Here is a 24,044-nt window from a genome sequence, read left to right as displayed (position 1 = left end):
CTAACCAGAAAAGTTTCCCAGAGAACTACAGAGTAAGGTGAACTTGGCACTAGGGCAGATTCGGCCCAGCGCACCCTCGAATAGGAGCAGAATTCAAGGCATGCGTCTCTTCCTGCCAGTCAGTCTACTCATTGGGCGGCCTCTGACAGAAAGTAAGGATGGGACTTGGACTTCCTCACGTACCAGGATCCAGGGGTCAGTCCCACAGAAACAGGTCCCTTTCCTGGCCAGATTATCCTCACATCCACACCCTGTAGGGACCAGGCTACTGACCACAGCCTACAGAAAGCTCCCATAATGCAGGGCGTGGTCCACATTGGACTCATCCTGCCCCAAGGGTCACTCACCCAAATCTGAAGCCTCCAAGGCCTCGGCACACACAGGGACAATCCTCAAGCAGGAACACCCACAGGATGACGGTGGGCAAAATGACCGCGTGCACACAGATCACTAAGGATGCTTTCATGAAGACTTCAGAAGACCTGTCAGGGGAAGACCCTGGATGCCACAGGTCTCTGCCATAGCGCCATGGGAGCTGCTGGCTCCTACATTGAGTCAGCCTGGCTATTCCAACCAATGAACAAACTCCACCAGAACCATGGGCCTCCAAGCTTGATGCTCCATTGCCATGGGGCCAACACATTGGTGCTATCAGGGCCGGCTGACTGGCCCCAACCTTAGGGAGCCTAGGTAATTCCAGGCCCAGGGGACAAATGGCGGCCAAGGGGCATGTGCACACACCACATAACAACCCACAGGGCTGGTTGCTTGGCCTCTCTTATTGCAACTCTTCAAGGCACCAAAGATACCCTTGGGGAGTCCTTCTACTGGCAGCAGGCCACCAAGGACACAAAGGTCACCTCTCACTGAGCCTCCCAGGCACAAGCAATGCCCTCTCCTCTGTACCCAGCTGAGGGCAGCTTCAAAAGGACCACACTATGTATCAGTGAGAACAGAACGACAGTGCCTGCAGCCTCAGCAGACATAACATCCCAGGCAATCACACTGCGCTTTTCCTCACCTGCCCAACCATTCTCCTCTGGGGCTCTGGTAAACCTGTAGGAGCAATGCAGGCCTGTGACCACAACACAGTCCATGGCGACCTCCAAGACTCAAGCATGTGACAGGACTTGCAACTCAGGAACTGCCAAGGGCAGAAATGAGGCCTATTAACTTTCACAACTGCCACCGTTCCCCTAGGTCTCTGCAGCCGCTGCAGCCCACAGGGTACTCAGCAATCTCACCAACCCAAAGGCCCGCAATGGCGAGGGCCTCAGATCTCACCTGGGCCTCCAATCAGACACCACAGAAGCTTCCTTGCGTCACAATCGACATCATGAGAGCCCCAATTAGCACACTTGCAGCAGGAACCAGGACAAAATGCACCGCTCTGAGAGAAGAACTCACTGTCCGATGCCAGGATCTACTGCGACACCTACCACCACTGGACAAGCCGGATGCCTCTTCTGCTCCTCAGTGCCCTTCACCATGGACCCCACATTCCAAGAAGGCTGCTCGAACATCTGTACACGGCCCACCCGCAGATGGGAGCCTCGCAAATGGTGGGGACCTGGCTCCTACTTGCGTGTGTGTGACACAGTCAGAGAAGCCCTCTTGCTAACCAGTCCCACCCTCAACCCCAAGGGAGGCAACGTGCTGGACCTCAGTTTCGATGAGGAGACGGTAGTGAGTTCTCACTCATTTTGTTCAGATTTTCCAAGGAATGCATGAGAGGGTGTCGTCATCGATCCGAGCACGTGCTGGCTGGCTCCCCACCTCCACAGGGCAGGCAGCGCCGCTCCAAGGAGGAGCCAGTGACCTGGGAGTCCTCCAGCAGCCGGGGCAAATCAGAGCCCCCAGGCTTCTCAGCAAGAGGAACGGTCCCTCCATACATACAGCCACTCAGGCAGTGCCAGGAAACCTGAAATTCACGACACGTCTTGGGGCAGGAGAAGCCGTACCGTGCTCGGTGATCCAAAAAGACCTGGCACCACCCTGGGCCGCCACACTTCTTGCCGGACTCCCTTGCACCTCGAGCCGCCGCCTCATGGGCGGACCTTCGTCTCCTGGGTCATGGACAGCCATATCTGGCAACTGCACCTGACAAGGGGACAGAAAGCACAGGAACACTTGAGATGTGGACTTGGGCTCTCACTGAGGAACACTGATGCAGAGCTTTCACTGGGGGAAGGCCTGTATCTGCAACCCAACTACATCCATCCCTTACAGACAACTGGTGACCTACCGTTCAAAAGAGTGCAGCAAATTAAGCTCAAGGTCATGTGGATGTCTTTCTGACTCAGCATGCATGGGTGGCAGGGGATTCGATGTGGGGTTGAGTGCCTGTGTCCCGGTGTACCAACAAGAATGCACTCTCGGCAATTTGGGGGTGTGTCCAGAAATATGCCCAGGTAGCAAAGTCTCAGTGCCTGCATTGGAAGGCCCTACATTCTGAACACCCATGCCGTCGTCATGGAGCCCTGACCTCCTGTCCTCCCACGACACGGGGGATGACACCTGGCATCTTCCTTCAGCCCCATGCAAAATTTCACTGAGGGGCTGTTGACGTAGGCTCTAGGCTCCCAGTCTCCATGACCCATGATGTCTGACCAAAGCACAGAAATCTGACTGCCCAAGGACACCTTGCAGAGCATCTGTGTGAATGCCACGTACCCTGAGACTGTAGCTACTACTACAGCTCAGGGGTCCTTGGCACAAGGTTCACCTCCACCCTAACCAGAAAAGTTTCCCAGAGAACTACAGAGTAAGGTGAACTTGGCACTAGGGCAGATTCGGCCTAGCGCACCCTCGAATAGGAGCAGAATTCAAGGCATGCGTCTCTTCCTGCCAGTCAGTCTACTCATTGGGCGGCCTCTGACAGAAAGTAAGGATGGGACTTGGACTTCCTCACGTACCAGGATCCAGGGGTCAGTCCCAAAGAAACTGGTCCCTTTCCTGGCCAGATTATCCTCACATCCACACCCTGTAGGGACCAGGCTACTGACCACAGCCTACAGAAAGCTCCCATAATGCAGGGCGTGGTCCACATTGGACTCATCCTGCCCCAAGGGTCACTCACCCAAATCTGAAGCCTCCAAGGCCTCGGCACACACAGGGACAATCCTCAAGCAGGAACACCCACAGGATGACGGTGGGCAAAATGACCGCGTGCACACAGATCACTAAGGATGCTTTCATGAAGACTTCAGAAGACCTGTCAGGGGAAGACCCTGGATGCCACAGGTCTCTGCCATAGCACCATGGGAGCTGCTGGCTCCTACATTCAGTCAGCCTGGCTATTCCAACCAATGACCAATCTCTACCAGAACCATGGTCCTCCAAGCTTGATGCTCCATTGCCAGGGGGCCAACACATTGGTGCTATCAGGGCCGGCTGACTGGCCCCAACCTTAGGGAGCCTATGTAATTCCAGGCCCAGGGGACAAATGGCGGCCATGGGGCATGTGCACACACCACATAACAACCCACGGGGCTGGTTGCTTGGCCTCTCTTATTGCAACTCTTCAAGGCACCAAAGATACCCTTGGGGAGTCCTTCTACTGGCAGCAGGCCACCAAGGACACAAAGGTCACCTCTCACTGAGCCTCCCAGGCACAAGCAATGCCCTCTCCTCTGTACCCAGCTGAGGGCAGCTTCAAAAGGACCACACTATGTATCAGTGAGAACAGAACGACAGTGCCTGCAGCCTCAGCAGACATAACATCCCAGGCAATCACACTGCGCTTTTCCTCACCTGCCCAACCATTCTCCTCTGGGGCTCTGGTCAACCTGCAGGAGCAATGCAGGCCTGTGACCACAACACAGTCCATGGCGACCTCCAAGACTCAAGCATGTGACAGGACTTGCAACTCAGGAACTGCCAAGGGCAGAAATGAGGCCTATTAACTTTCACAACTGCCACCGTTCCCCTAGGTCTCTGCAGCCGCTGCACCCACAGGGTACTCAGCATTCTCACCAACCCAAAGGGCCGCAATGGCGAGGGCCTCAGATCTCACCTGGGCCTCCAATCAGACACCACAGAAACTTCCTTGCGTCACAATCGACATCACGAGAGCCCCAATTAGCACACTTGCAGCAGGAACCAGGACAAAATGCACCGCTCTGAGAGAAGAACTCACTGTCCGATGCCAGGATTTACTGCGACACCTACCACCACTGGACAAGCCGGATGCCTCTTCTGCTCCTCAGTGCCCTTCACCATGGACCCCACATTCCAAGAAGGCCGCTCGAACATCTGTACACGGCCCACCCGCAGATGGGAGCCTCGCAAATGGTGGGGACCTGGCTCCTACTTGCGTGTGTGTGACGCAGTCAGAGAAGCCCTCTTGCTAACCAGTCCCACCCTCAACCCCAAGGGAGGCAACGTGCTGGACCTCAGTTTCGATGAGGAGACGGTAGTGAGTTCTCACTCATTTTGTTCAGATTTTCCAAGGAATGCATGAGAGGGTGTCGTCATCGATCCGAGCACGTGCTGCCTGGCTCCCCACCTCCACAGGGCAGGCAGCGCCGCTCCAAGGAGGAGCCAGTGACCTGGGAGTCCTCCAGCAGCAGGGGCAACTCAGAGCCCACAGGCTTCTCAGCAAGAGGAACGGTCCCTCCATACGTACAGCCACTCAGGCAGTGCCAGGAAACCTGAAATTCACGACACGTCTTGGGGCAGGAGAAGCCGTACCGTGCTTGGTGATCCAAAAAGACCTGGCACCACCCTGGGCCGCCACACTTCTTGCCGGACTCCCTTGCACCTCGAGTCGCCGCTTCATGGGCGGACCTTCGTCTCCTGGGTCATGGACAGCCATATCTGGCAACTGCACCTGACAAGGGGACAGAAAGCACAGGAACACTTGAGATGTGGACTTGGGCTCTCACTGAGGAACACTGATGCAGAGCTTTCACTGGGGGAAGGCCTGTATCTGCAACCCAACTACATCCATCCCTTACAGACAACTGGTGACCTACCGTTCAAAAGAGTGCAGCAAATTAAGCTCAAGGTCATGTGGGTGTCTTTCTGACTCAGCATGCATGGGTGGCAGGGGATTCGATGTGGGGTTGAGTGCCTGTGTCCCGGTGTACCAACAAGAATGCACTCTCGGCAATTTGGGGGTGTGTCCAGAAATATGTCCAGGTAGCCTAGTCTCAGTGCCCGCATTGAAAGGCCCTACAGTCTGAACACGCATGCCGTCGTCATGGAGCCCTGACCCTATGTCCTCCCACGACATGGGGGATGACACCTGGCATCTTCCTTCAGCCCCATGCAAAATTTCACTGAGGGGCTGTTGATGCAGGCTCTAGGCTCCCAGTCTTCATGACCCATGATGTCTGACCAAAGCACAGAAATCTGACTGCCCAAGGACACCTTGCAGAGCATCTGTGTGAATGCCACGTACCCTGAGACTGTAGCTACTACTACAGCTCAGGGGTCCTTGGCACAAGGTTCACCTCCACCCTAACCAGAAAAGTTTCCCAGAGAACTACAGAGTAAGGTGAACTTGGCACTAGGGCAGATTCGGCCCAGCGCACCCTCGAATAGGAGCAGAATTCAAGGCATGCGTCTCTTCCTGCCAGTCAGTCTACTCATTGGGCGGCCTCTGACAGAAAGTAAGGATGGGACTTGGACTTCCTCAGGTACCAGGATCCAGGGGTCAGTCCCACAGAAACAGGTCCCTTTCCTGGCCAGATTATCCTCACATCCACACCCTGTAGGGACCAGGCTACTGACCACAGCCTACAGAAAGCTCCCATAATGCAGGGCGTGGTCCACATTGGACTCATCCTGCCCCAAGGGTCACTCACCCAAATCTGAAGCCTCCAAGGCCTCGGCACACACAGGGACAATCCTCAAGCAGGAACACCCACAGGATGACGGTGGGCAAAATGACCGCGTGCACACAGATCACTAAGGATGCTTTCATGAAGACTTCAGAAGACCTGTCAGGGGAAGACCCTGGATGCCACAGGTCTCTGCCATAGCGCCATGGGAGCTGCTGGCTCCTACATTGAGTCAGCCTGGCGATTCCAACCAATGACCAAACTCCACCAGAACCATGGGCCTCCAAGCTTGATGCTCCATTGCCAGGGGGCCAACACATTGGTGCTATCAGGGCCGGCTGACTGGCCCCAACCTTAGGGAGCCTAGGTAATTCCAGGCCCAGGGGACAAATGGCGGCCAAGGGGCATGTGCACACACCACATAACAACCCACAGGGCTGGTTGCTTGGCCTCTCTTATTGCAACTCTTCAAGGCACCAAAGATACCCTTGGGGAGTCCTTCTACTGGCAGCAGGCCACCAAGGACACAAAGGTCACCTCTCACTGAGCCTCCCAGGCACAAGCAATGCCCTCTCCTCTGTACCCAGCTGAGGGCAGCTTCAAAAGGACCACACTATGTATCAGTGAGAACAGAACGACAGTGCCTGCAGCCTCAGCAGACATAACATCCCAGGCAATCACACTGCGCTTTTCCTCACCTGCCCAACCATTCGCCTCTGGGGCTCTGGTCAACCTGCAGGAGCAATGCAGGCCTGTGACCACAACACAGTCCATGGCGACCTCCAAGACTCAAGCATGTGACGGGACTTGCAACTCAGGAACTGCCAAGGGCAGAAATGAGGCCTATTAACTTTCACAACTGCCACCGTTCCCCTAGGTCTCTGCAGCCGCTGCAGCCCACAGGGTACTCAGCAATCTCACCAACCCAAAGGGCCGCAATGGCGAGGGCCTCAGATCTCACCTGGGCCTCCAATCAGACACCACAGAAGCTTCCTTGCGTCACAATCGACATCATGAGAGCCCCAATTAGCACACTTGCAGCAGGAACCAGGACAAAATGCACCGCTCTGAGAGAAGAACTCACTGTCCGATGCCAGGATCTACTGCGACACCTACCACCACTGGACAAGCCGGATGCCTCTTCTGCTCCTCAGTGCCCTTCACCATGGACCCCACATTCCAAGAAGGCTGCTCGAACATCTGTACACGGCCCACCCGCAGATGGGAGCCTCGCAAATGGTGGGGACCTGGCTCCTACTTGCGTGTGTGTGACGCAGTCAGAGAAGCCCTCTTGCTAACCAGTCCCACCCTCAACCCCAAGGGAGGCAACGTGCTGGACCTCAGTTTCGATGAGGAGACGGTAGTGAGTTCTCACTCATTTTGTTCAGATTTTCCAAGGAATGCATGAGAGGGTGTCGTCATCGATCCGAGCACGTGCTGGCTGGCTCCCCACCTCCACAGGGCAGGCAGCGCCGCTCTAAGGAGGAGCCAGTTACCTGGGAGTCCTCCAGCAGCCGGGGCAAATCAGAGCCCCCAGGCTTCTCAGCAAGAGGAACCGTCCCTCCATACATACAGCCACTCAGGCAGTGCCAGGAAACCTGAAATTCACGACACGTCTTGGGGCAGGAGAAGCCGTACCGTGCTCGGTGATCCAAAAAGACCTGGCACCACCCTGGGCCGCCACACTTCTTGCCGGACTCCCTTGCACCTCGAGCCGCCGCCTCATGGGCGGACCTTCGTCTCCTGGGTCATGGACAGCCATATCTGGCAACTGCACCTGACAAGGGGACAGAAAGCACAGGAACACTTGAGATGTGGACTTGGGCTCTCACTGAGGAACACTGATGCAGAGCTTTCACTGGGGGAAGGCCTGTATCTGCAACCCAACTACATCCATCCCTTACAGACAACTGGTGACCTACCGTTCAAAAGAGTGCAGCAAATTAAGCTCAAGGTCATGTGGATGTCTTTCTGACTCAGCATGCATGGGTGGCAGGGGATTCGATGTGGGGTTGAGTGCCTGTGTCCCGGTGTACCAACAAGAATGCACTCTCGGCAATTTGGGGGTGTGTCTAGAAATATGCCCAGGTAGCAAAGTCTCAGTGCCTGCATTGGAAGGCCCTACATTCTGAACACGCATGCCGTCGTCATGGAGCCCTGACCCTATGTCCTCCCACGACATGGGGGATGACACCTGGCATCTTCCTTCAGCCCCATGCAAAATTTCACTGAGGGGCTGTTGATGCAGGCTCTAGGCTCCCAGTCTCCATGACCCATGATGTCTGACCAAAGCACAGAAATCTGACTGCCAAAGGACACCTTGCAGAGCATCTGTGTGAATGCCACGTACCCTGAGACTGTAGCTACTACTACAGCTCAGGGGTCCTTGGCACAAGGTTCACCTCCACCCTAACCAGAAAAGTTTCCCAGAGAACTACAGAGTAAGGTGAACTTGGCACTAGGGCAGATTCGGCCCAGCGCACCCTCGAATAGGAGCAGAATTCAAGGCATGCGTCTCTTCCTGCCAGTCAGTCTACTCATTGGGCGGCCTCTGACAGAAAGTAAGGATGGGACTTGGACTTCCTCACGTACCAGGATCCAGGGGTCAGTCCCACAGAAACAGGTCCCTTTCCTGGCCAGATTATCCTCACATCCACACCCTGTAGGGACCAGGCTACTGACCACAGCCTACAGAAAGCTCCCATAATGCAGGGCGTGGTCCACATTGGACTCATCCTGCCCCAAGGGTCACTCACCCAAATCTGAAGCCTCCAAGGCCTCGGCACACACAGGGACAATCCTCAAGCAGGAACACCCACAGGATGACGGTGGGCAAAATGACCGCGTGCACACAGATCACTAAGGATGCTTTCATGAAGACTTCAGAAGACCTGTCAGGGGAAGACCCTGGATGCCACAGGTCTCTGCCATAGCGCCATGGGAGCTGCTGGCTCCTACATTGAGTCAGCCTGGCGATTCCAACCAATGACCAAACTCCACCAGAACCATGGGCCTCCAAGCTTGATGCTCCATTGCCATGGGGTCAACACATTGGTGCTATCAGGGCCGGCTGACTGGCCCCAACCTTAGGGAGCCTAGGTAATTCCAGGCCCAGGGGACAAATGGCGGCCAAGGGGCATGTGCACACACCACATAACAACCCACAGGGCTGGTTGCTTGGCCTCTCTTATTGCAACTCTTCAAGGCACCAAAGATACCCTTGGGGAGTCCTTCTACTGGCAGCAGGCCACCAAGGACACAAAGGTCACCTCTCACTGAGCCTCCCAGGCACAAGCAATGCCCTCTCCTCTGTACCCAGCTGAGGGCAGCTTCAAAAGGACCACACTATGTATCAGTGAAAACAGAACGACAGTGCCTGCAGCCTCAGCAGACATAACATCCCAGGCAATCACACTGCGCTTTTCCTCACCTGCCCAACCATTCTCCTCTGGGGCTCTGGTCAACCTGTAGGAGCAATGCAGGCCTGTGACCACAACACAGTCCATGGCGACCTCCAAGACTCAAGCATGTGACAGGACTTGCAACTCAGGAACTGCCAAGGGCAGAAATGAGGCCTATTAACTTTCACAACTGCCACCGTTCCCCTAGGTCTCTGCAGCCGCTGCAGCCCACAGGGTACTCAGCAATCTCACCAACCCAAAGGCCCGCAATGGCGAGGGCCTCAGATCTCACCTGGGCCTCCAATCAGACACCACAGAAGCTTCCTTGCGTCACAATCGACATCATGAGAGCCCCAATTAGCACACTTGCAGCAGGAACCAGGACAAAATGCACCGCTCTGAGAGAAGAACTCACTGTCCGATGCCAGGATCTACTGCGACACCTACCACCACTGGACAAGCCGGATGCCTCTTCTGCTCCTCAGTGCCCTTCACCATGGACCCCACATTCCAAGAAGGCTGCTCGAACATCTGTACACGGCCCACCCGCAGATGGGAGCCTCGCAAATGGTGGGGACCTGGCTCCTACTTGCGTGTGTGTGACGCAGTCAGAGAAGCCCTCTTGCTAACCAGTCCCACCCTCAACCCCAAGGGAGGCAACGTGCTGGACCTCAGTTTCGATGAGGAGACGGTAGTGAGTTCTCACTCATTTTGTTCAGATTTTCCAAGGAATGCATGAGAGGGTGTCGTCATCGATCCGAGCACGTGCTGGCTGGCTCCCCACCTCCACAGGGCAGGCAGCGCCGCTCCAAGGAGGAGCCAGTTACCTGGGAGTCCTCCAGCAGCCGGGGCAAATCAGAGCCCCCAGGCTTCTCAGCAAGAGGAACGGTCCCTCCATACATACAGCCACTCAGGCAGTGCCAGGAAACCTGAAATTCACGACACGTCTTGGGGCAGGAGAAGCCGTACCGTGCTCGGTGATCCAAAAAGACCTGGCACCACCCTGGGCCGCCACACTTCTTGCCGGACTCCCTTGCACCTCGAGCCGCCACCTCATGGGCGGACCTTCGTCTCCTGGGTCATGGACAGCCATATCTGGCAACTGCACCTGACAAGGGGACAGAAAGCACAGGAACACTTGAGATGTGGACTTGGGCTCTCACTGAGGAACACTGATGCAGAGCTTTCACTGGGGGAAGGCCTGTATCTGCAACCCAACTACATCCATCCCTTACAGACAACTGGTGACCTACCGTTCAAAAGAGTGCAGCAAATTAAGCTCAAGGTCATGTGGATGTCTTTCTGACTCAGCATGCATGGGTGGCAGGGGATTCGATGTGGGGTTGAGTGCCTGTGTCCCGGTGTACCAACAAGAATGCACTCTCGGCAATTTGGGGGTGTGTCTAGAAATATGCCCAGGTAGCAAAGTCTCAGTGCCTGCATTGGAAGGCCCTACAGTCTGAACACGCATGCCGTCGTCATGGAGCCCTCACCTCCTGTCCTCCCACGACATGCGGGATGACACCTGGCATCTTCCTTCAGCCCCATGCAAAATTTCACTGAGGGGCTGTTGACGTAGGCTCTAGGCTCCCAGTCTCCATGACCCATGATGTCTGACCAAAGCACAGAAATCTGATTGCCCAAGGACACCTTGCAGAGCATCTGTGTGAATGCCACGTACCCTGAGACTGTAGCTACTACTACAGCTCAGGGGTCCTTGGCACAAGGTTCACCTCCACCCTAACCAGAAAAGTTTCCCAGAGAACTACAGAGTAAGGTGAACTTGGCACTAGGGCAGATTCGGCCCAGCGCACCCGCGAATAGGAGCAGAATTCAAGGCATGCGTCTCTTCCTGCCAGTCAGTCTACTCATTGGGCGGCCTCTGACAGAAAGTAAGGATGGGACTTGGACTTCCTCACGTACCAGGATCCAGGGGTCAGTCCCATAGAAACTGGTCCCTTTTCTGGCCAGATTATCCTCACATCCACACCCTGTAGGGACCAGGCTACTGACCACAGCCTACAGAAAGCTCCCATAATGCAGGGCGTGGTCCACATTGGACTCATCCTGCCCCAAGGGTCACTCACCCAAATCTGAAGCCTCCAAGGCCTCGGCACACACAGGGACAATCCTCAAGCAGGAACACCCACAGGATGACGGTGGGCAAAATGACCGCGTGCACACAGATCACTAAGGATGCTTTCATGAAGACTTCAGAAGACCTGTCAGGGGAAGACCCTGGATGCCACAGGTCTCTGCCATAGCGCCATGGGAGCTGCTGGCTCCTACATTGAGTCAGCCTGGCGATTCCAACCAATGACCAAACTCCACCAGAACCATGGGCCTCCAAGCTTGATGCTCCATTGCCAGGGGGCCAACACATTGGTGCTATCAGGGCCGGCTGACTGGCCCCAACCTTAGGGAGCCTAGGTAATTCCAGGCCCAGGGGACAAATGGCGGCCAAGGGGCATGTGCACACACCACATAACAACCCACAGGGCTGGTTGCTTGGCCTCTCTTATTGCAACTCTTCAAGGCACCAAAGATACCCTTGGGGAGTCCTTCTACTGGCAGCAGGCCACCAAGGACACAAAGGTCACCTCTCACTGAGCCTCCCAGGCACAAGCAATGCCCTCTCCTCTGTACCCAGCTGAGGGCAGCTTCAAAAGGACCACACTATGTATCAGTGAGAACAGAACGACAGTGCCTGCAGCCTCAGCAGACATAACATCCCAGGCAATCACACTGCGCTTTTCCTCACCTGCCCAACCATTCTCCTCTGGGGCTCTGGTCAACCTGCAGGAGCAATGCAGGCCTGTGACCACAACACAGTCCATGGCGACCTCCAAGACTCAAGCATGTGACAGGACTTGCAACTCAGGAACTGCCAAGGGCAGAAATGAGGCCTATTAACTTTCACAACTGCCACCGTTCCCCTAGGTCTCTGCAGCCGCTGCAGCCCACAGGGTACTCAGCAATCTCACCAACCCAAAGGGCCGCAATGGCGAGGGCCTCAGATCTCACCTGGGCCTCCAATCAGACACCACAGAAGCTTCCTTGCGTCACAATCGACATCACGAGAGCCCCAATTAGCACACTTGTAGCAGGAACCAGGACAAAATGCACCGCTCTGAGAGAAGAACTCACTGTCCGATGCCAGGATCTATTGCGACACCTACCACCACTGGACAAGCTGGATGCCTCTTCTGCTCCTCAGTGCCCTTTACCATGGACCCCACATTCCAAGAAGGCTGCTCGAACATCTGTACACGGCTCACCCGCAGATGGGAGCCTCGGAAATGGTGGGGATCTGGCTCCTACTTGCGTGTGTGTGACGCAGTCAGAGAAGGCCTCTTGCTAACCAGTCCCACCCTAAACCCCAAGGGAGGCAACGTGCTGGACCTCAGTTTCGATGAGGAGACGGTAGTGAGTTCTCACTCATTTTGTTCAGATTTTCCAAGGAATGCATGAGAGGGTGTCGTCATCGATCCGAGCACGTGCTGCCTGGCTCCCCACCTCCACAGGGCAGGCAGCGCCGCTCCAAGGAGGAGCCAGTGACCTGGGAGTCCTCCAGCAGCAGGGGCAACTCAGAGCCCCCAGGCTTCTCAGCAAGAGGAACGGTCCCTCCATACGTACAGCCACTCAGGCAGTGCCAGGAAACCTGAAATTCACGACACGTCTTGGGGCAGGAGAAGCCGTACCGTGCTTGGTGATCCAAAAAGACCTGGCACCACCCTGGGCCGCCACACTTCTTGCCGGACTCCCTTGCACCTCGAGTCGCCGCTTCGTGGGCGAACCTTCGTCTCCTGGGTCATGGACAGCCATATCTGGCAACTGCACCTGACAAGGGGACAGAAAGCACAGGAACACTTGAGATGTGGACTTGGGCTCTCACTGAGGAACACTGATGCAGAGCTTTCACTGGGGGAAGGCCTGTATCTGCAACCCAACTACATCCATCCCTTACAGACAACTGGTGACCTACCGTTCAAAAGAGTGCAGCAAATTAAGCTCAAGGTCATGTGGATGTCTTTCTGACTCAGCATGCATGGGTGGCAGGGGATTCGATGTGGGGTTGAGTGCCTGTGTCCCGGTGTACCAACAAGAATGCACTCTCGGCAATTTGGGGGTGTGTCCAGAAATATGTCCAGGTAGCCTAGTCTCAGTGCCCGCATTGAAAGGCCCTACAGTCTGAACACGCATGCCGTCGTCATGGAGCCCTGACCCTATGTCCTCCCACGACATGGGGGATGACACCTGGCATCTTCCTTCAGCCCCATGCAAAATTTCACTGAGGGGCTGTTGATGCAGGCTCTAGGCTCCCAGTCTCCATGACCCATGATGTCTGACCAAAGCACAGAAATCTGACTGCCCAAGGACACCTTGCAGAGCATCTGTGTGAATGCCACGTACCCTGAGACTGTAGCTACTACTACAGCTCAGGGGTCCTTGGCACAAGGTTCACCTCCACCCTAACCAGAAAAGTTTCCCAGAGAACTACAGAGTAAGGTGAACTTGGCACTAGGGCAGATTCGGCCCAGCGCACCCTCGAATCGGAGCAGAATTCAAGGCATGCGTCTCTTCCTGCCAGTCAGTCTACTCATTGGGCGGCCTCTGACAGAAAGTAAGGATGGGACTTGGACTTCCTCACGTACCAGGATCCAGGGGTCAGTCCCACAGAAACAGGTCCCTTTGCTGGCCAGATTATCCTCACATCCACACCCTGTAGGGACCAGGCTACTGACCACAGCCTACAGAAAGCTCCCATAATGCAGGGCGTGGTCCACATTGGACTCATCCTGCCCCAAGGGTCACTCACCCAAATCTGAAGCCTCCAAGGCCTCGGCACACACAGGGACAATCCTCAAGCAGGAACACCCACAGGATGACGGTGGGCAAAATGACCGCGTGCACACAGATCACTAAGGATGCTTTCATGAAGACTTCAGAAGACCTGTCAGGGGAAGACCCTGGATGCCACAGGTCTCTGCCATAGCGCCATGGGAGCTGCTGGCTCCTACATTGAGTCAGCCTGGGTATTCCAACCAATGACCAAACTCCACCAGAACCATGGGCCTCCAAGCTTGATGCTCCATTGCCATGGGGGCAACATATTGGTGCTATCAGGGCCGGCTGACTGGCCCCAACCTTAGGGAGCCTAGGTAATTCCAGGCCCAGGGGACAAATGGCGGCCAAGGGGCATGTGCACACACCACATAACAACCCACAGGGCTGGTTGCTTGGCCTCTCTTATTGCAACTCTTCAAGGCACCAAAGATACCCTTGGGGAGTCCTTCTACTGGCAGCAGGCCACCAAGGACACAAAGGTCACCTCTCACTGAGCCTCCCAGGCACAAGCAATGCCCTCTCCTCTGTACCCAGCTGAGGGCAGCTTCAAAAGGACCACACTATGTATCAGTGAAAACAGAACGACAGTGCCTGCAGCCTCAGCAGACATAACATCCCAGGCAATCACACTGCGCTTTTCCTCACCTGCCCAACCATTCGCCTCTGGGGCTCTGGTCAACCTGTAGGAGCAATGCAGGCCTGTGACCACAACACAGTCCATGGCGACCTCCAAGACTCAAGCATGTGACAGGACTTGCAACTCAGGAACTGCCAAGGGCAGAAATGAGGCCTATTAACTTTCACAACTGCCACCGTTCCCCTAGGTCTCTGCAGCCGCTGCAGCCCACAGGGTACTCAGCAATCTCACCAACCCAAAGGGCCGCAATGGCGAGGGCCTCAGATCTCACCTGGGCCTCCAATCAGACACCACAGAAGCTTCCTTGCGTCACAATCGACATCATGAGAGCCCCAATTAGCACACTTGCAGCAGGAACCAGGACAAAATGCACCGCTCTGAGAGAAGAACTCACTGTCCGATGCCAGGATCTACTGCGACACCTACCACCACTGGACAAGCCGGATGCCTCTTCTGCTCCTCAGTGCCCTTCACCATGGACCCCACATTCCAAGAAGGCTGCTCGAACATCTGTACACGGCCCACCCGCAGATGGGAGCCTCGCAAATGGTGGGGACCTGGCTCCTACTTGCGTGTGTGTGACGCAGTCAGAGAAGCCCTCTTGCTAACCAGTCCCACCCTCAACCCCAAGGGAGGCAACGTGCTGGACCTCAGCTTCGATGAGGAGACGGTAGTGAGTTCTCACTCATTTTGTTCAGATTTTCCAAGGAATGCATGAGAGGGTGTCGTCATCGATCCGAGCACGTGCTGGCTGGCTCCCCACCTCCACAGGGCAGGCAGCGCCGCTCCAAGGAGGAGCCAGTGACCTGGGAGTCCTCCAGCAGCCGGGGCAAATCAGAGCCCCCAGGCTTCTCAGCAAGAGGAACGGTCCCTCCATACATACAGCCACTCAGGCAGTGCCAGGAAACCTGAAATTCACGACACGTCTTGGGGCAGGAGAAGCTGTACCGTGCTCGGTGATCCAAAAAGACCTGGCACCACCCTGGGCCGCCACACTTCTTGCCGGACTCCCTTGCACCTCGAGCCGCCGCCTCATGGGCGGACCTTCGTCTCCTGGGTCATGGACAGCCATATCTGGCAACTGCACCTGACAAGGGGACAGAAAGCACAGGAACACTTGAGATGTGGACTTGGGCTCTCACTGAGGAACACTGATGCAGAGCTTTCACTGGGGGAAGGCCTGTATCTGCAACCCAACTACATCCATCCCTAACAGACAACTGGTGACCTACCGTTCAAAAGAGTGCAGCAAATTAAGCTCAAGGTCATGTGGATGTCTTTCTGACTCAGCATGCATGGGAGGCAGGGGATTCGATGTGGGGTTGAGTGCCTGTGTCCCGGTGTACCAACAAGAATGCACTCTCGGCAATTTGGGGGTGTGTCCAGAAATATGCCCAGGTAGCAAAGTCTCAGTGCCTGCATTGGAAGGTCCTACATTCTGAACACCCATGCCGTCGTCATGGAGCCCTGACCTCCTGTCCTCCCACGACACGGGGGATGACACCTGGCATCTTCCTTCAGCCCCATGCAAAATTTCACTGAGGGGCTGTTGACGTAGGCTCTAGGCTCCCAGTCTCCAGGACCCATGATGTCTGACCAAAGCACAGAAATCTGACTGCCCAAGGACACCTTGCAGAGCATCTGTGTGAATGCCACGTACCCTGAGACTGTAGCTACTACTACAGCTCAGGGGTCCTTGGCACAAGGTTCACCTCCACCCTAACCAGAAAAGTTTCCCAGAGAACTACAGAGTAAGGTGAACTTGGCACTAGGGCAGATTCGGCCCAGCGCACCCTTGAATAGGAGCAGAATTCAAGGCATGCGTCTCTTCCTGCCAGTCAGTCTACTCATTGGGCGGCCTCTGACAGAAAGTAAGGATGGGACTTGGACTTCCTCACGTACCAGGATCCAGGGGTCAGTCCCAAAGAAACTGGTCCCTTTCCTGGCCAGATTATCCTCACATCCACACCCTGTAGGGACCAGGCTACTGACCACAGCCTACAGAAAGCTCCCATAATGCAGGGCGTGGTCCACATTGGACTCATCCTGCCCCAAGGGTCACTCACCCAAATCTGAAGCCTCCAAGGCCTCGGCACACACAGGGACAATCCTCAAGCAGGAACACCCACAGGATGACGGTGGGCAAAATGACCGCGTGCACACAGATCACTAAGGATGCTTTCATGAAGACTTCAGAAGACCTGTCAGGGGAAGACCCTGGATGCCACAGGTCTCTGCCACAGCACCATGGGAGCTGCTGGCTCCTACATTGAGTCAGCCTGGGTATTCCAACCAATGACCAAACTCCACCAGAACCATGGGCCTCCAAGCTTGATGCTCCATTGCCAGGGGGCCAACACATTGGTGCTATCAGGGCCGGCTGACTGGCCCCAACCTTAGGGAGCCTAGGTAATTCCAGGCCCAGGGGACAAATGGCGGCCAAGGGGCATGTGTACACACCACGTAACAACCCACAGGGCTGGTTGCTTGGCCTCTCTTATTGCAACTCTTCAAGGCACCAAAGATACCCTTGGGGAGTCCTTCTACTGGCAGCAGGCCACCAAGGACACAAAGGTCACCTCTCACTGAGCCTCCCAGGCACAAGCAATGCCCTCTCCTCTGTACCCAGCTGAGGGCAGCTTCAAAAGGACCACACTATGTATCAGTGAAAACAGAACGACAGTGCCTGCAGCCTCAGCAGACATAACATCCCAGGCAATCACACTGCGCTTTTCCTCACCTGCCCAACCATTCGCCTCTGGGGCTCTGGTCAACCTGCAGGAGCAATGCAGGCCTGTGACCACAACACAGTCCATGGCGACCTCCAAGACTCAAGCATGTGACAGGACTTGCAACTCAGGAACTGCCAAGGGCAGAAATGAGGCCTATTAACTTTCACAACTGCCACCGTTCCCCTAGGTCTCTGCAGCCGCTGCAGCCCACAGGGTACTCAGCAATCTCACCAACCCAAAGGGCCGCAATGGCGAGGGCCTCAGATCTCACCTGGGCCTCCAATCAGACACCACAGAAGCTTCCTTGCGTCACAATCGACATCACGATAGCCCCAATTAGCACACTTGCAGCAGGAACCAGGACAAAATGCACCGCTCTGAGAGAAGACCTCACTGTCCGATGCCAGGATCTACTACGACACCTACCACCACTGGACAAGCCGGATGCCTCTTCTGCTCCTCAGTGCCCTTCACCATGGACCCCACATTCCAAGAAGGCCGCTCGAACATCTGTACACGGCCCACCCGCAGATGGGAGCCTCGCAAATGGTGGGGACCTGGCTCCTACTTGCGTGTGTGTGACGCAGTCAGAGAAGCTCTCTTGCTAACCAGTCCCACCCTCAACCCCAAGGGAGGCAACGTGCTGGACCTCAGTTTCGATGAGGAGACGGTAGTGAGTTCTCACTCATTTTGTTCAGATTTTCCAAGGAATGCATGAGAGGGTGTCGTCATCGATCCGAGCACGTGCTGCCTGGCTCCCCACCTCCACAGGGCAGGCAGCGCCGCTCCAAGGAGGAGCCAGTGACCTGGGAGTCCTCCAGCAGCAGGGGCAACTCAGAGCCCCCAGGCTTCTCAGCAAGAGGAACGGTCCCTCCATACGTACAGCCACTCAGGCAGTGCCAGGAAACCTGAAATTCACGACACGTCTTGGGGCAGGAGAAGCCGTACCGTGCTCGGTGATCCAAAAAGACCTGGCACCACCCTGGGCCGCCACACTTCTTGCCGGACTCCCTTGCACCTCGAGCCGCCGCCTCATGGGCGGACCTTCGTCTCCTGGGTCATGGACAGCCATATCTGGCAACTGCACCTGACAAGGGGACAGAAAGCACAGGAACACTTGAGATGTGGACTTGGGCTCTCACTGAGGAACACTGATGCAGAGCTTTCACTGGGGGAAGGCCTGTATCTGCTACCCAACTACATCCATCCCTTACAGACAACTGGTGACCTACCGTTCAAAAGAGTGCAGCAAATTAGGCTCAAGGTCATGTGGGTGTCTTTCTGACTCAGCATGCATGGGCGGCAGGGGATTCGATGTGGGGTTGAGTGCCTGTGTCCCGGTGTACCAACAAGAATGCACTCTCGGCAAGTTGGGGGTGTGTCCAGAAATATGCCCAGGTAGCAAAGTCTCAGTGCCCGCATTGGAAGGCCCTACAGTCTGAACACCCATGCCGTCGTCATGGAGCCCTGACCTCCTGTCCTCCCACGACATGGGGGATGACACCTGGCATCTTCCTTCAGCCCCATGCAAAATTTCACTGAGGGGCTGTTGATGTAGGCTCTAGGCTCCCAGTCTCCATGACCCATGATGTCTGACCAAAGCACAGAAATCTGACTGCCCAAGGACACCTTGCAGAGCATCTGTGTGAATGCCACGTACCCTGAGACTGTAGCTACTACTACAGCTCAGGGGTCCTTGGCACAAGGTTCACCTCCACCCTAACCAGAAAAGTTTCCCAGAGAACTACAGAGTAAGGTGAACTTGGCACTAGGGCAGATTCGGCCCAGCGCACCCTCGAATCGGAGCAGAATTCAAGGCATGCGTCTCTTCCTGCCAGTCAGTCTACTCATTGGGCGGCCTCTGACAGAAAGTAAGGATGGGACTTGGACTTCCTCACGTACCAGGATCCAGGGGTCAGTCCCACAGAAACAGGTCCCTTTCCTGGCCAGATTATCCTCACATCCACACCCTGTAGGGACCAGGCTACTGACCACAGCCTACAGAAAGCTCCCATAATGCAGGGCGTGGTCCACATTGGACTCATCCTGCCCCAAGGGTCACTCACCCAAATCTGAAGCCTCCAAGGCCTCGGCACACACAGGGACAATCCTCAAGCAGGAACACCCACAGGATGACGGTGGGCAAAATGACCGCGTGCACACAGATCACTAAGGATGCTTTCATGAAGACTTCAGAAGACCTGTCAGGGGAAGACCCTGGATGCCACAGGTCTCTGCCATAGCGACATGGGAGCTGCTGGCTCCTACATTGAGTCAGCCTGGCGATTCCAACCAATGACCAAACTCTACCAGAACCATGGTCCTCCAAGCTTGATGCTCCATTGCCAGGGGGCCAACACATTGGTGCTATCAGGGCCGGCTGACTGGCCTCAACCTTAGGGAGCCTAGGTAATTCCAGGCCCAGGGGACAAATGGCGGCCAAGGGGCATGTGCACACAGCACATAACAAACCACAGGGATGGTTGCTTGGCCTCTCTTATTGCAACTCTTCAAGGCACCACAGATACACTTGGGGAGTCCTTCTACTGGCAGCAGGCCACCAAGGACACAAAGGTCACCTCTCACTGAGCCTCCCAGGCACTAGCAATGCCCTCTCCTCTGTACCCAGCTGAGGGCAGCTTCAAAAGGACCACACTATGTATCAGTGAGAACAGAACGACAGTGCCTGCAGCCTCAGCAGACATAACATCCCAGGCAATCACACTGCGCTTTTCCTCACCTGCCCAACCATTCTCCTCTGGGGCTCTGGTCAACCTGCAGGAGCAATGCAGGCCTGTGACCACAGCACAGTCCATGGCGACCTCCAAGACTCAAGCATGTGACAGGACTTGCAACTCAGGAACTGCCAAGGGCAGAAATGAGGCCTATTAACTTTCACAACTGCCACCGTTCCACTAGGTCTCTGCAGCCGCTGCAGCCCACAGGGTACTCAGTTATCTCACAACCAAGAGGGCCGCAATGGCGACGGCCTCAGATCTCACCTGGGCCTCCAATCAGACACCACAGAAACTTCCTTGCGTCAGAATCGACATCACGAGAGCCCCAATTAGCACACTTGCAGCAGGAACCAGGACAAAATGCACCGCTCTGAGAGAAGACCTCACTGTCCGATGCCAGGATCTACTACGACACCTACCACCACTGGACAAGCAGGATGCCTCTTCTGCTTCTCAGTGCCCTTCACCATGGACCCCACATTCCAAGAAGGCCGCTCGAACATCTGTACACGGCCCACCCGCAGATGGGAGCCTCGCAAATGGTGGGGACCTGGCTCCTACTTGCGTGTGTGTGACGCAGTCAGAGAAGCCCTCTTGCTAACCAGTCCCACCCTCAACCCCAAGGGAGGCAACGTGCTGGACCTCAGTTTCGATGAGGAGACGGTAGTGAGTTCTCACTCATTTTGTTCAGATTTTCCAAGGAATGCATGAGAGGGTGTCGTCATCGATCCGAGCACGTGCTGGCTGGCTCCCCACCTCCACAGGGCAGGCAGCGCCGCTCCAAGGAGGAGCCAGTGACCTGGGAGTCCTCCAGCAGCCGGGGCAACTCAGAGCCCCCAGGCTTCTCAGCAAGAGGAACGGTCCCTCCATACGTACAGCCACTCAGGCAGTGCCAGGAAACCTGAAATTCACGACACGTCTTGGGGCAGGAGAAGCCGTACCGTGCTCGGTGATCCAAAAAGACCTGGCACCACCCTGGGCCGCCACACTTCTTGCCGGACTCCCTTGCACCTTGAGCTGCCGCCTCATGGGCGGACCTTCGTCTCCTGGGTCATGGACAGCCATATCTGGCAACTGCACCTGACAAGGGGACAGAAAGCACAGGAACACTTGAGATGTGGACTTGGGCTCTCACTGAGGAACACTGATGCAGAGCTTTCACTGGGGGAAGGCCTGTATCTTCAACCCAACTACATCTATCCCTTACAGACAACTGGTTCAAAAAGTTCAAAAGAGTGCAGCAAATTAAGCTCAAGGTCATGTGGGTGTCTTTCTGACTCAGCATGCATGGGCGGCAGGGGATTCGATGTGGGGTTGAGTGCCTTGTCCCGGTGTACCAACAAGAATGCACTCTTGGCAAGTTGGGGGTGTGTTTAGAAATATGCCCAGGTAGCAAAGTCTCAGTGCCCGCATTGGAAGGCCCTACAGTCTGAACACCCATGCCGTCGTCATGGAGCCCTGACCTCCTGTCCTCCCACGACATGGGGGATGACACCTGGCATCTTCCTTCAGCCCCATGCAAAATTTCACTGAGGGGCTGTTGATGTAGGCTCTAGGCTCCCAGTCTCCATGACCCATGATGTCTGACCAAAGCACAGAAATCTGATTGCCCAAGGACACCTTGCAGAGCATCTGTGTGAATGCCACGTACCCTGAGACTGTAGCTACTACTACAGCTCAGGGGTCCTTGGCACAAGGTTCACCTCCACCCTAACCAGAAAAGTTTCCCAGAGAACTACAGAGTAAGGTGAACTTGGCACTAGGGCAGATTCGGCCCAGCGCACCCTCGAATAGGAGCAGAATTCAAGGCATGCGTCTCTTCCTGCCAGTCAGTCTACTCATTGGGCGGCCTCTGACAGAAAGTAAGGATGGGACTTGGACTTCCTCACGTACCAGGATCCAGGGGTCAGTCCCACAGAAACAGGTCCCTTTCCTGGCCAGATTATCCTCACATCCACACCCTGTAGGGACCAGGCTACTGACCACAGCCTACAGAAAGCTCCCATAATGCAGGGCGTGGTCCACATTGGACTCATCCTGCCCCAAGGGTCACTCACCCAAATCTGAAGCCTCCAAGGCCTCGGCACACACAGGGACAATCCTCAAGCAGGAACACCCACAGGATGACGGTGGGCAAAATGACCGCGTGCACACAGATCACTAAGGATGCTTTCATGAAGACTTCAGAAGACCTGTCAGGGGAAGACCCTGGATGCCACAGGTCTCTGCCATAGCGCCATGGGAGCTGCTGGCTCCTACACTGAGTCAGCCTGGCGATTCCAACCAATGACCAAACTCTACCAGAACCATGGGCCTCCAAGCTTGATGCTCCATTGCCAGGGGGCCAACACATTGGTGCTATCAGGGCCGGCTGACTGGCCTCAACCTTAGGGAGCCTAGGTAATTCCAGGCCCAGGGGACAAATGGCGGCCAAGGGGCATGTGCACACACCACATAACAAACCACAGGGCTGGTTGCTTGGCCTCTCTTATTGCAACTCTTCAAGGCACCAAAGATACACTTGGGGAGTCCTTCTACTGGCAGCAGGCCACCAAGGACACAAAGGTCACCTCTCACTGAGCCTCCCAGGCACAAGCAATGCCCTCTCCTCTGTACCCAGCTGAGGGCAGCTTCAAAAGGACCACACTATGTATCAGTGAGAACAGAACGACAGTGCCTGCAGCCTCAGCAGACATAACATCCCAGGCAATCACACTGCGCTTTTCCTCACCTGCCCAACCATTCTCCTCTGGGGCTCTGGTCAACCTGCAGGAGGAATGCAGGCCTGTGACCACAACACAGTCCATGGCGACCTCCAAGACTCAAGCATGTGACAGGACTTGCAACTCAGGAACTGCCAAGGGCAGAAATGAGGCCTATTAGCTTTCACAACTGTCACCGTTCCCCTAGGTCTCTGCAGCCGCTGCAGCCCACAGGGTACTCAGCAATCTCACCAACCCAAAGGGCCGCAATGGCGAGGGCCTCAGATCTCACCTGGGCCTCCAATCAGACACCACAGAAACTTCCTTGCGTCAGAATCGACATCACGAGAGCCCCAATTAGCACACTTGCAGCAGGAACCAGGATAAAATGCACCGCTCTGAGAGAAGTACTCACTGTCCGATGCCAGGATTTACGGCGACACCTACCACCACTGGACAAGCTGGATGCCTCTTCTGCTCCTCAGTGCCCTTCACCATGGACCCCACATTCCAAGAAGGCTGCTTGAACATCTGTACACGGCCCACCCTCAGATGGGAGCCTTGCAAATGGTGGGGACCTGGCTCCTACTTGCGTGTGTGTGACGCAGTCAGAGAAGCCCTCTTGCTAACCAGTCCCAACCTTAACCCCAAGGGAGGCAACGTGCTGGACCTCAGTTTCGATGAGGAGACGGTAGTGAGTTCTCACTCATTTTGTTCAGATTTTCCAAGGAATGCATGAGAGGGTGTCGTCATCGATCCGAGCACGTGCTGGCTGGCTCCCCACCTCCACAGGGCAGGCAGCGCCGCTCCAAGGAGGAGCCAGTGACCTGGGAGTCCTCCAGCAGCCGGGGCAACTCAGAGCCCCCAGGCTTCTCAGCAAGAGGAACGGTCCCTCCATACGTACAGCCACTCAGGCAGTGCCAGGAAACCTGAAATTCACGACACGTCTTGGGGCAGGAGAAGCCGTACCGTGCTCGGTGATCCAAAAGGACCTGGCACCACCCTGGGCCGCCACACTTCTTGCCGGACTCCCTTGCACCTTGAGCTGCCGCCTCATGGGCGGACCTTCGTCTCCTGGGTCATGGACAGCCATATCTGGCAACTGCACCTGACAAGGGGACAGAAAGCACAGGAACACTTGAGATGTGGACTTGGGCTCTCACTGAGGAACACTGATGCAGAGCTTTCACTGGGGGAAGG

The 24,044-nt window shown here is 55.7% G+C and overlaps 9 non-coding genes across 9 annotated transcripts; all 9 read right to left on the bottom strand.

Moving 5' to 3' along the window:
• Positions 1–1,658: 1,658 nt before the first annotated feature.
• On the bottom strand, positions 1,659–1,751 carry LOC122707161. The gene has a single exon (XR_006344684.1). It is a non-coding gene; the product is annotated as a small nucleolar RNA SNORD116 (small nucleolar RNA).
• A 2,638-nt stretch (positions 1,752–4,389) lies between these two features.
• On the bottom strand, positions 4,390–4,482 carry LOC122707160. Its single transcript, XR_006344683.1, has one exon. It is a non-coding gene; the product is annotated as a small nucleolar RNA SNORD116 (small nucleolar RNA).
• Positions 4,483–7,121: 2,639 nt separating this feature from the next.
• Positions 7,122–7,214, bottom strand: LOC122707159. The gene has a single exon (XR_006344682.1). It is a non-coding gene; the product is annotated as a small nucleolar RNA SNORD116 (small nucleolar RNA).
• Positions 7,215–9,853: 2,639 nt separating this feature from the next.
• On the bottom strand, positions 9,854–9,946 carry LOC122707158. Its single transcript, XR_006344681.1, has one exon. It is a non-coding gene; the product is annotated as a small nucleolar RNA SNORD116 (small nucleolar RNA).
• Positions 9,947–12,585: 2,639 nt separating this feature from the next.
• Positions 12,586–12,678, bottom strand: LOC122707157. Its single transcript, XR_006344680.1, has one exon. It is a non-coding gene; the product is annotated as a small nucleolar RNA SNORD116 (small nucleolar RNA).
• Positions 12,679–15,317: 2,639 nt separating this feature from the next.
• On the bottom strand, positions 15,318–15,410 carry LOC122707193. The gene has a single exon (XR_006344714.1). It is a non-coding gene; the product is annotated as a small nucleolar RNA SNORD116 (small nucleolar RNA).
• A 2,639-nt stretch (positions 15,411–18,049) lies between these two features.
• On the bottom strand, positions 18,050–18,142 carry LOC122707155. Its single transcript, XR_006344678.1, has one exon. It is a non-coding gene; the product is annotated as a small nucleolar RNA SNORD116 (small nucleolar RNA).
• A 2,638-nt stretch (positions 18,143–20,780) lies between these two features.
• Positions 20,781–20,873, bottom strand: LOC122707154. Its single transcript, XR_006344677.1, has one exon. It is a non-coding gene; the product is annotated as a small nucleolar RNA SNORD116 (small nucleolar RNA).
• Positions 20,874–23,510: 2,637 nt separating this feature from the next.
• LOC122707153 lies at positions 23,511–23,603 on the bottom strand. The gene has a single exon (XR_006344676.1). It is a non-coding gene; the product is annotated as a small nucleolar RNA SNORD116 (small nucleolar RNA).
• Positions 23,604–24,044: the final 441 nt, after the last annotated feature.

The sequence above is a fragment of the Cervus elaphus genome, chromosome 13, assembly GCF_910594005.1.
Source record: "Cervus elaphus chromosome 13, mCerEla1.1, whole genome shotgun sequence".
Classification (NCBI taxonomy): domain Eukaryota; kingdom Metazoa; phylum Chordata; class Mammalia; order Artiodactyla; family Cervidae; genus Cervus; species Cervus elaphus.
This window is presented reverse-complemented; position numbering and strand designations above follow the sequence as displayed.